Raw genomic sequence first — 7,969 nt, 5'->3', positions numbered from 1 at the left:
CACTGACATCCGCTGACTGGCCGTGTCGGCCGTGTCGGCCGTGTCGGCCGTGGCGTATTACGAATCACTGAGTATAGTGATGTCCGAGTAAAATGATGGTTGTGTACAGTGATGACCGTGTGCAGTGATGTCCATGTACAGTGATGAGTTATTGTAAGGCACTGAAAGGCATTGTGAGGCATTGTAAAGCACTGTGAGGCACTGTATAGCACTCTGACATCCTGTAAGGCACTGTGAGACTGTAGAAGCTGTGAAGCACTGTAGTGCACTGTCAGGCACTGTCAGGCACTGTGAAACACTCAAGCAGTGTACACCATGTTCAGTGCTTCCTATAAGGGGGAGATAAAGGTGGAAATTAAAGGTCATGAAGGTCCCTCCTCTCTCTCTCTCTCTCTCTCTCTCCCTGCAGTAGTGGTCAGGTCACACACACACACACACCACCTGCCTCCATTATTCATGCTCTCAGACACTAAGGAATATTCTTAATATCTTTAAGTGCTTTTGAACTTTGTGTGTGTGTGTGTGTGTGTGTGTGTGTGTGTGTGTGTGTGTGTGTGTGTGTGTGTGTGTGTGTGTGTGTGTGTGTGTGTGTGTGTGTGTGTGTGTGTGTGTGTGTGTGTGTGTGTGTGTGTGTGTGTGTGTTTGTGTGTATGTGTCCTCATCTACATATACTCATCCTTATGTGATTGTAGGGGCCGTGTCATAGCTCCTGGCCTCGCCTCTTCACTGGTTGCTACTAGGTTCACTCTCTCTTTGCTCCATGAGCTTTATCGTACCTCTTCTTAAACCAATGTATGGATCCTGTCTCCACTACATCACTCTCCAGACTATTCCACTTCCTGACAACTCTATGACTGAAGAAATACCTCCTAACATCAATTCCTCTCAGTATTTTATATGTCGTTATCATGTCTCCCTATCCATCCTGCCTCCCTTCCGTGTAAGGGTGAGAGAGAAGAGTGGATTCCTGGAAGCAAGTTGCGAAACGTTTATCCCGGGAGCTTGCCTTCATTCATGACGTAGACACGTCATGAAGAGACATTGACTTAGCCCAGGACTGCTCTCTCTCTCTCTCTCTCTCTCTCTCTCTCTCTCTCTCTCTCTCTCTCTCTCTCTCTCTCTCTCTCTCTCTCTCTCTCTCTCTCTCTCTTTTTACACAGGGTTTGACAAAATTAAGGATCCCTAGCTTTATTGACAAGCTATTTACAGGTTAAGGATTCCTAGCTTTATTGGCAAGCTAAGGATGAAGTTGGAGCCATCTGTGGGCCAGCATTTTCATTTGATCAACTGACTTTATCTCGTTGACATCATTATGCTGTACGAATGTGTTCCATACTCGAGTCATCCTGGGTATATAGGATCTCAGATGGAGTGAAGTTCTGGAGAAGGGTACAGCCAGAGTCTTGTGGCATAAAAGCTTGTTTCACGCTGTCCTCGAAGTGGATCCAAGTGTGGTACTTTGACAATATTGGCCTTGTACATAACAGTAAGGCCACCCACATCCCTCCTATGTTGAAGGCTCTGCTGAAATGACAGATCTATCCAGGATGGGTCCAGGCGAGAGATGAGACGTCTTGCTCTGTTCTCTACTTTGTCAAGCAGTCGCAGATGAGAGGGAGGCAGGCAAACCAAGAAAGTGGAGCATACTCAAGGTGCGAACGTACTTGTGCCTCGTACAGGATCTTGCAATCCCTACTGTCAAGTAGATGCGAGATACGGCGAAGTGCTGTAAGCTTCCTGGCTACCTTGTTTGCAAAATTTACAACATGGTTCTTCATGGTTAGTTTGGAGTCAAATTTCACCCCAAGGATATCAACTTCTTCTCCAGGTGCCAACACCCTCCCATTCATCCTTACTACTGCACCAGCATTACCATCATGGTGTCTAGAGACGATCATCATTTGCGTTTTCTCAGGTGCAAATGTTACTTGCCATCTATTTCACCAAGCTGATATAGCTCTTAGCTGGTGATTGATGTAGCTTAGAGCAGCTGGCATTTCTTCTCTTGGATAAATGAATGTCAGTGTGCAGTCGTCTGCATATGCATGTGATTCTGGGATGAGATGAAGAAGGTCGTTGAAGTAGACATTCCATAACAATGGTCCCAGCACGCTTCCTTGTGGAACACTTGCCCCAATAGGATGTCTTGCTGATTCCGTTCCATTGAGAACTACACTTAGAGATCTACCATGAAGGTAATCACTGAGGAGACATAGCGTAGGGCCTGCAATTCCCAGTGCTTGAAGTTTTGCTAAGAGGCCCTGGTGCCACACCCGGTCGAAATCGCCAGCAACGTCCAGTACTACCACACAGCTGACTTTGGATTCATCCAGTGACTGGTGCCACTTAGTGGAGAAGTTTAACAACAGATCAGCAGCAGAGTAACCTTTCCTGAAGCCATATTGACGATCACAGAGTAGTGAGTGGTAGTCAAAAAACTGTCATTTGTCTTGAGATTATTGTCTCAAGGATCTTACCAGTGATTGACAGGAGTGACACTGGTCTGTAGTTGCTGATTTCTGCTCTGCTCTTCTTTTTGTGAACAGGGACTACATTTGCCTGTTTCCATAGAGAGGGCCATTTACACTGTACTAGGCAGTGCTGAATGATGTGAGTTAGAGGTGCTGCTAGCTGGTCTGCACATCTTCTCAGCAATCTTGGGTTCAACTTGTCTGGGCCCACAGCCTTTTCTTGGTCAAGCGATTTAAGAAGGAAATGCACCTCCTCCTGCCTTATTGTCACCACTGGCAGTTTTGACACAGTTCTTGCAGCTAACCAAGGAGGGTCCCTTGCTGGATCAGGAACTTGCATTTTGGTAGCTAAGTGTTCAACAAAGAGGTCCGCCTTCTCTTGACTACTAGTAGAGGTGGTCCCATACTGTCGATTTAGAGGTGGAATAAGTTCATCAGGCAGATAACCTTGTCTGTCCTTGACCAGGGACCACCAGGTTTTGGAGCCTACCCTACCTAATGCTAGCTTTCTTTTAGTGTCCACCTCCCATTTAGCAATGGCCCACTTTTGAACGTCACCCATATGTCTACAGGCTTGCCTGTGCAAGTTCCTGTTATAGGTGGTAGGATGTCTCTTATACCTTCGCCATGCTTTGTACTTAGCAGTAGCAGCCTCTCTACAACGAAAGCCAAACCAAGGCTGTCCCGTAGGCTTCTCTCTCTCTCTCTCTCTCTCTCTCTCTCTCTCTCTCTCTCTCTCTCTCTCTCTCTCTCTCTCTCTCTCTCTCTCTCTCTCTCTCTCTCTCTCTCTCTCTCTCTCTCTCTCTCTCTCTCTCTCTCTCTCTCTCTCTCTCTCTCTCTCTCTCTCTCTCTCTCTCTCTCTCTTTTTCTCTCTCTGTCCATTCCATAAGCAAACCAAAAAGATCTACGTTACCATTAATTCTTCGTGCACTCCTGTGTTAACTGTATACACCTATAGATACTAGGTATTCACTGTAAACAAAGATTCTTGGTGTTCACTGTAAACACAGGTACTAGGTGTTCTCTGTAACCAAAGATACTTGGTATTCACTGTAAACAAAGATACTTGGTGTTCACTGTAAACAAAGATACTCGGTATTCACTGTAAACAAAGATACTCGCTGTTCACTGTAAACAAAGATACTCGCTGTTCACTGTAAACAAAGATACTCGCTGTTCACTGTAAACAAAGATACTCGCTGTTCACTGTAAACAAAGATACTCGCTGTTCACTGTAAACAAAGATACTCGCTGTTCACTGTAAACAAAGATACTCGGTGTTCACTGTAAACAAAGATACTGTTCACTGTAAACAAAGATACTCGCTGTTCACTGTAAACAAAGATACTCGCTGTTCACTGTAAACAAAGATACTCGCTGTTCACTGTAAACAAAGATACTTGGTGTTCACTGTAAACAAAGATACTTGCTATTCACTGTAAACAAAGATACTCACTGTTCACTGTAAACAAAGATACTCGCTGTTCACTGTAAACAAAGATACTTGGTGTTCACTGTAAACAAAGATACTTGGTGTTCACTGTAAACAAAGATACTTGGTGTTCACTGTAAACAAAGATACTCGCTGTTCACTGTAAACAAAGATACTTTTTGTTCACTGTAAACAAAGATACTTGGTGTTCACTGTAAACAAAGATACTCGCTGTTCACTGTAAACAAAGATACTCGCTGTTCACTGTAAACAAAGATACTTGGTGTTCACTGTAAACAAAGATACTTGGTGTTCACTGTAAACAAAGATACTCGCTGTTCACTGTAAACAAAGATACTTGGTGTTCACTGTAAACAAAGATACTTGGTGTTCACTGTAAACAAAGATACTCGCTGTTCACTGTAAACAAAGATACTCGCTGTTCACTGTAAACAAAGATACTTGGTGTTCACTGAAAACAAAGATACTTGGTGTTCACTGTAAACAAAGATACTCGCTGTTCACTGTAAACAAAGATACTCGCTGTTCACTGTAAACAAAGATACTTGGTGTTCACTGAAAACAAAGATACTTGGTGTTCACTGTAAACAAAGATACTTGGTGTTCACTGTAAACAAAGATACTTGGTGTTCACTGTAAACAAAGATACTTGGTGTTCACTGTAAACAAAGATACTTGGTGTTCACTGTAAACAAAGATACTTGGTGTTCACTGTAAACAAAGATACTGGTGTTCACTGTAAACAAAGATACTTGGTGTTCACTGTAGCCAAAGATACTCGCTGTTCACTGTAAACAAAGATACTCGCTGTTCACTGTAAACAAAGATACTCGCTGTTCACTGTAAACAAAGATACTTAGTGTTCACTGTAAACAAAGATACTTGGTGTTCACTGTAAACAAAGATACTTGATGTTCACTGTAAACAAAGATACTCGCTGTTCACTGTAAACAAAGATACTCGCTGTTCACTGTAAACAAAGATACTTAGTGTTCACTGTAAACAAAGATACTCGCTGTTCACTGTAAACAAAGATACTCGCTGTTCACTGTAAACAAAGATACTCGGTGTTCACTGTAAACAAAGATACTCGGTGTTCACTGTAAACAAAGATACTCGGTGTTCACTGTAAACAAAGATACTCGGTGTTCACTGTAAACAAAGATACTTGGTGTTCACTGTAAACAAAGATACTTGGTGTTCACTGTAAACAAAGATACTTGGGGTTCACTGTAAACGAAGATACTCGGTGTTCACTGTAAACAAAGATACTCGGTGTTCACTGTAAACAAAGATACTTGGTGTTCACTGTAAACAAAGATACTCGGTGTTCACTGTAAACAAAGATACTTGGTGTTCACTGTAAACAAAGATACTCGCTGTTCACTGTAAACAAAGATACTTGGTGTTCACTGTAAACAAAGATACTTGGTGTTCACTGTAAACAAAGATACTCGCTGTTCACTGTAAACAAAGATACTTGGTGTTCACTGTAAACAAAGATACTTGGTGTTCACTGTAAACAAAGATACTTGGTGTTCACTGTAAACAAAGATACTTGGTGTTCACTGTAAACCCATACAGAGGAATGTTTTGTTTTCAAGTTTAAAAAACTAAGTTAAATAAGACTGAAATAAGGACGCAGTCTCTCCGTAAATTATATTGTCTGGGTAAATTGTCAAAGTTTTTCTAGCGCATTTAAAATTTACTCTGTGTAGTTTGTGTTGCCCAGACTGACGTTGTTGTCCAGACTGACGTAGTTGTCCAGAGTGACGTTGTTGTCCAGACTGACGTAGTTGTCCAGACTGACGTTGTTGTCCAGACTGACGTAGTTGTCCAGACTGACGTTGTTGTCCAGACTGACGTAGTTGTCCAGACTGACGTAGTTGTCCAGAGTGACGTTGTTGTCCAGAGTGACGTTGTTGTCCAGACTGACGTAGTTGTCCAGACTGACGTAGTTGTCCAGAGTGACGTTGTTGTCCAGACTGACGTAGTTGCCCAGACTGACGTAGTTGCCCAGACTGACGTAGTTGTCCAGACTGACGTAGTTGTCCAGACTGACGTAGTTGTCCAGACTGACGTAGTTGTCCAGACTGACGTTGTTGTCCAGACTGACGTAGTTGTCCAGACTGACGTTGTTGTCCAGACTGACGTAGTTGTCCAGACTGACGTAGTTGTCCAGAGTGACGTTGTTGTCCAGACTGACGTAGTTGTCCAGACTGACGTAGTTGTCCAGAGTGACGTTGTTGTCCAGACTGACGTAGTTGTCCAGACTAACGTAGTTGTCCAGACTGACGTAGTTGTCCAGACTGACGTAGTTGTCCAGAGTGACGTTGTTGTCCAGACTGACGTAGTTGCCCAGACTGACGTAGTTGCCCAGACTGACGTAGTTGTCCAGACTGACGTAGTTGTCCAGACTGACGTAGTTGTCCAGAGTGACGTTGTTGTCCAGAGTGACGTAGTTGCCCAGACTGACGTAGTTGTCCAGACTGACGTAGTTGTCCAGACTGACGTAGTTGTCCAGACTGACGTAGTTGTCCAGACTGACGTTGTTGTCCAGACTGACGTTGTTGTCCAGAGTGACGTAGTTGTCCAGACTGACGTAGTTGTCCAGACTGACGTTGTTGTCCAGACTGACGTAGTTGTCCAGACTGACGTAGTTGTCCAGAGTGACGTAGTTGTCCAGAGTGACGTTGTTGTCCAGACAGACGTTGTTGTCCAGACTGACGTAGTTGTCCAGACTGACGTTGTTGTCCAGACTGACGTTGTTGTCCAGAGTGACGTAGTTGCCCAGACTGACGTAGTTGTCCAGACTGACGTAGTTGTCCAGACTGACGTAGTTGTCCAGACTGACGTTGTTGTCCAGACTAACGTTGTTGTCCAGAGTGACGTAGTTGTCCAGACTGACGTTGTTGTCCAGACTGACGTTGTTGTCCAGAGTGACGTTGTTGTCCAGACTGAAGTTGTTGTCCAGAGTGACGTTGTTGTCCAGACTGAAGTTGTTGTCCAGAGTGACGTAGTTGTCCAGGCTGACGTTGTTGTCCAGACTGACGTAGTTGTCCAGACTGACGTAGTTGTCCAGAGTGACGTTGTTGTCCAGACTGACGTTGTTGTCCAGACTGACGTTGTTGTCCAGACTGACGTAGTTGTCCAGACTGACGTTGTTGTCCAGACTGACGTTGTTGTCCAGAGTGACGTTGTTGTCCAGAGTGACGTTGTTGTCCAGACTGAAGTTGTTGTCCAGAGTGACGTAGTTGTCCAGACTGACGTAGTTGTCCAGACTGACGTAGTTGTCCAGACTGACGTTGTTGTCCAGACTGACGTTGTTGTCCAGACTGACGCTGTTGTCCAGAGTGACGTTGTTGTCCAGACTGACGTTGTTGTCCAGACTGACGTTGTTGTCCAGACTGACGTTGTTGTCCAGAGTGACGTTGTTGTCCAGACTGACGTTGTTGTCCAGAGTGACGTTGTTGTCCAGACTGACGTTGTTGTCCAGAGTGACGTAGTTGTCCAGACTGATGTAGATGTCCAGATTGTCGTAGTTGTCCAGACTGAAGTAGCTGTTCAGATTGATGTAGTTGTCCAGAGTGACGTAGTTGTCCAAACTGATATTAATATATGAACGTGCTAGCTGCCGCCTTCACGCTACGCTACGCTACGCTACGCTACTATACGCTACGCTCAGGAGAGTGTTAGTTAAGTGGAGATCCTCTCCTTTACGTTCACCACTACGACCACTTACATCACTTCAATATTCATCACCTTCAACTAACACTCACTAACACTACCACACACACACACACACACACACACACACACACACACACACACACACACACACACACACACACACACACACACACACTCACCCTGCAACCACAATTAGGTGAGTACACACACACACGGAGGAGAGGTTTGTACCCAAGGGCAACAGACATAATGAGAAGGCCAGGACGAGCCCTTGGTTCACCCAAAAGTGTAGAGAGGTTAAAACCAAAGTGTGTTAAAGAATGGAAGAAGTACAGAAGGCAAAGGACCCAGAATA

The sequence above is a fragment of the Cherax quadricarinatus genome, chromosome 24 (assembly GCF_038502225.1).
Source record: "Cherax quadricarinatus isolate ZL_2023a chromosome 24, ASM3850222v1, whole genome shotgun sequence".
Classification (NCBI taxonomy): domain Eukaryota; kingdom Metazoa; phylum Arthropoda; class Malacostraca; order Decapoda; family Parastacidae; genus Cherax; species Cherax quadricarinatus.
This window is presented reverse-complemented; position numbering follows the sequence as displayed.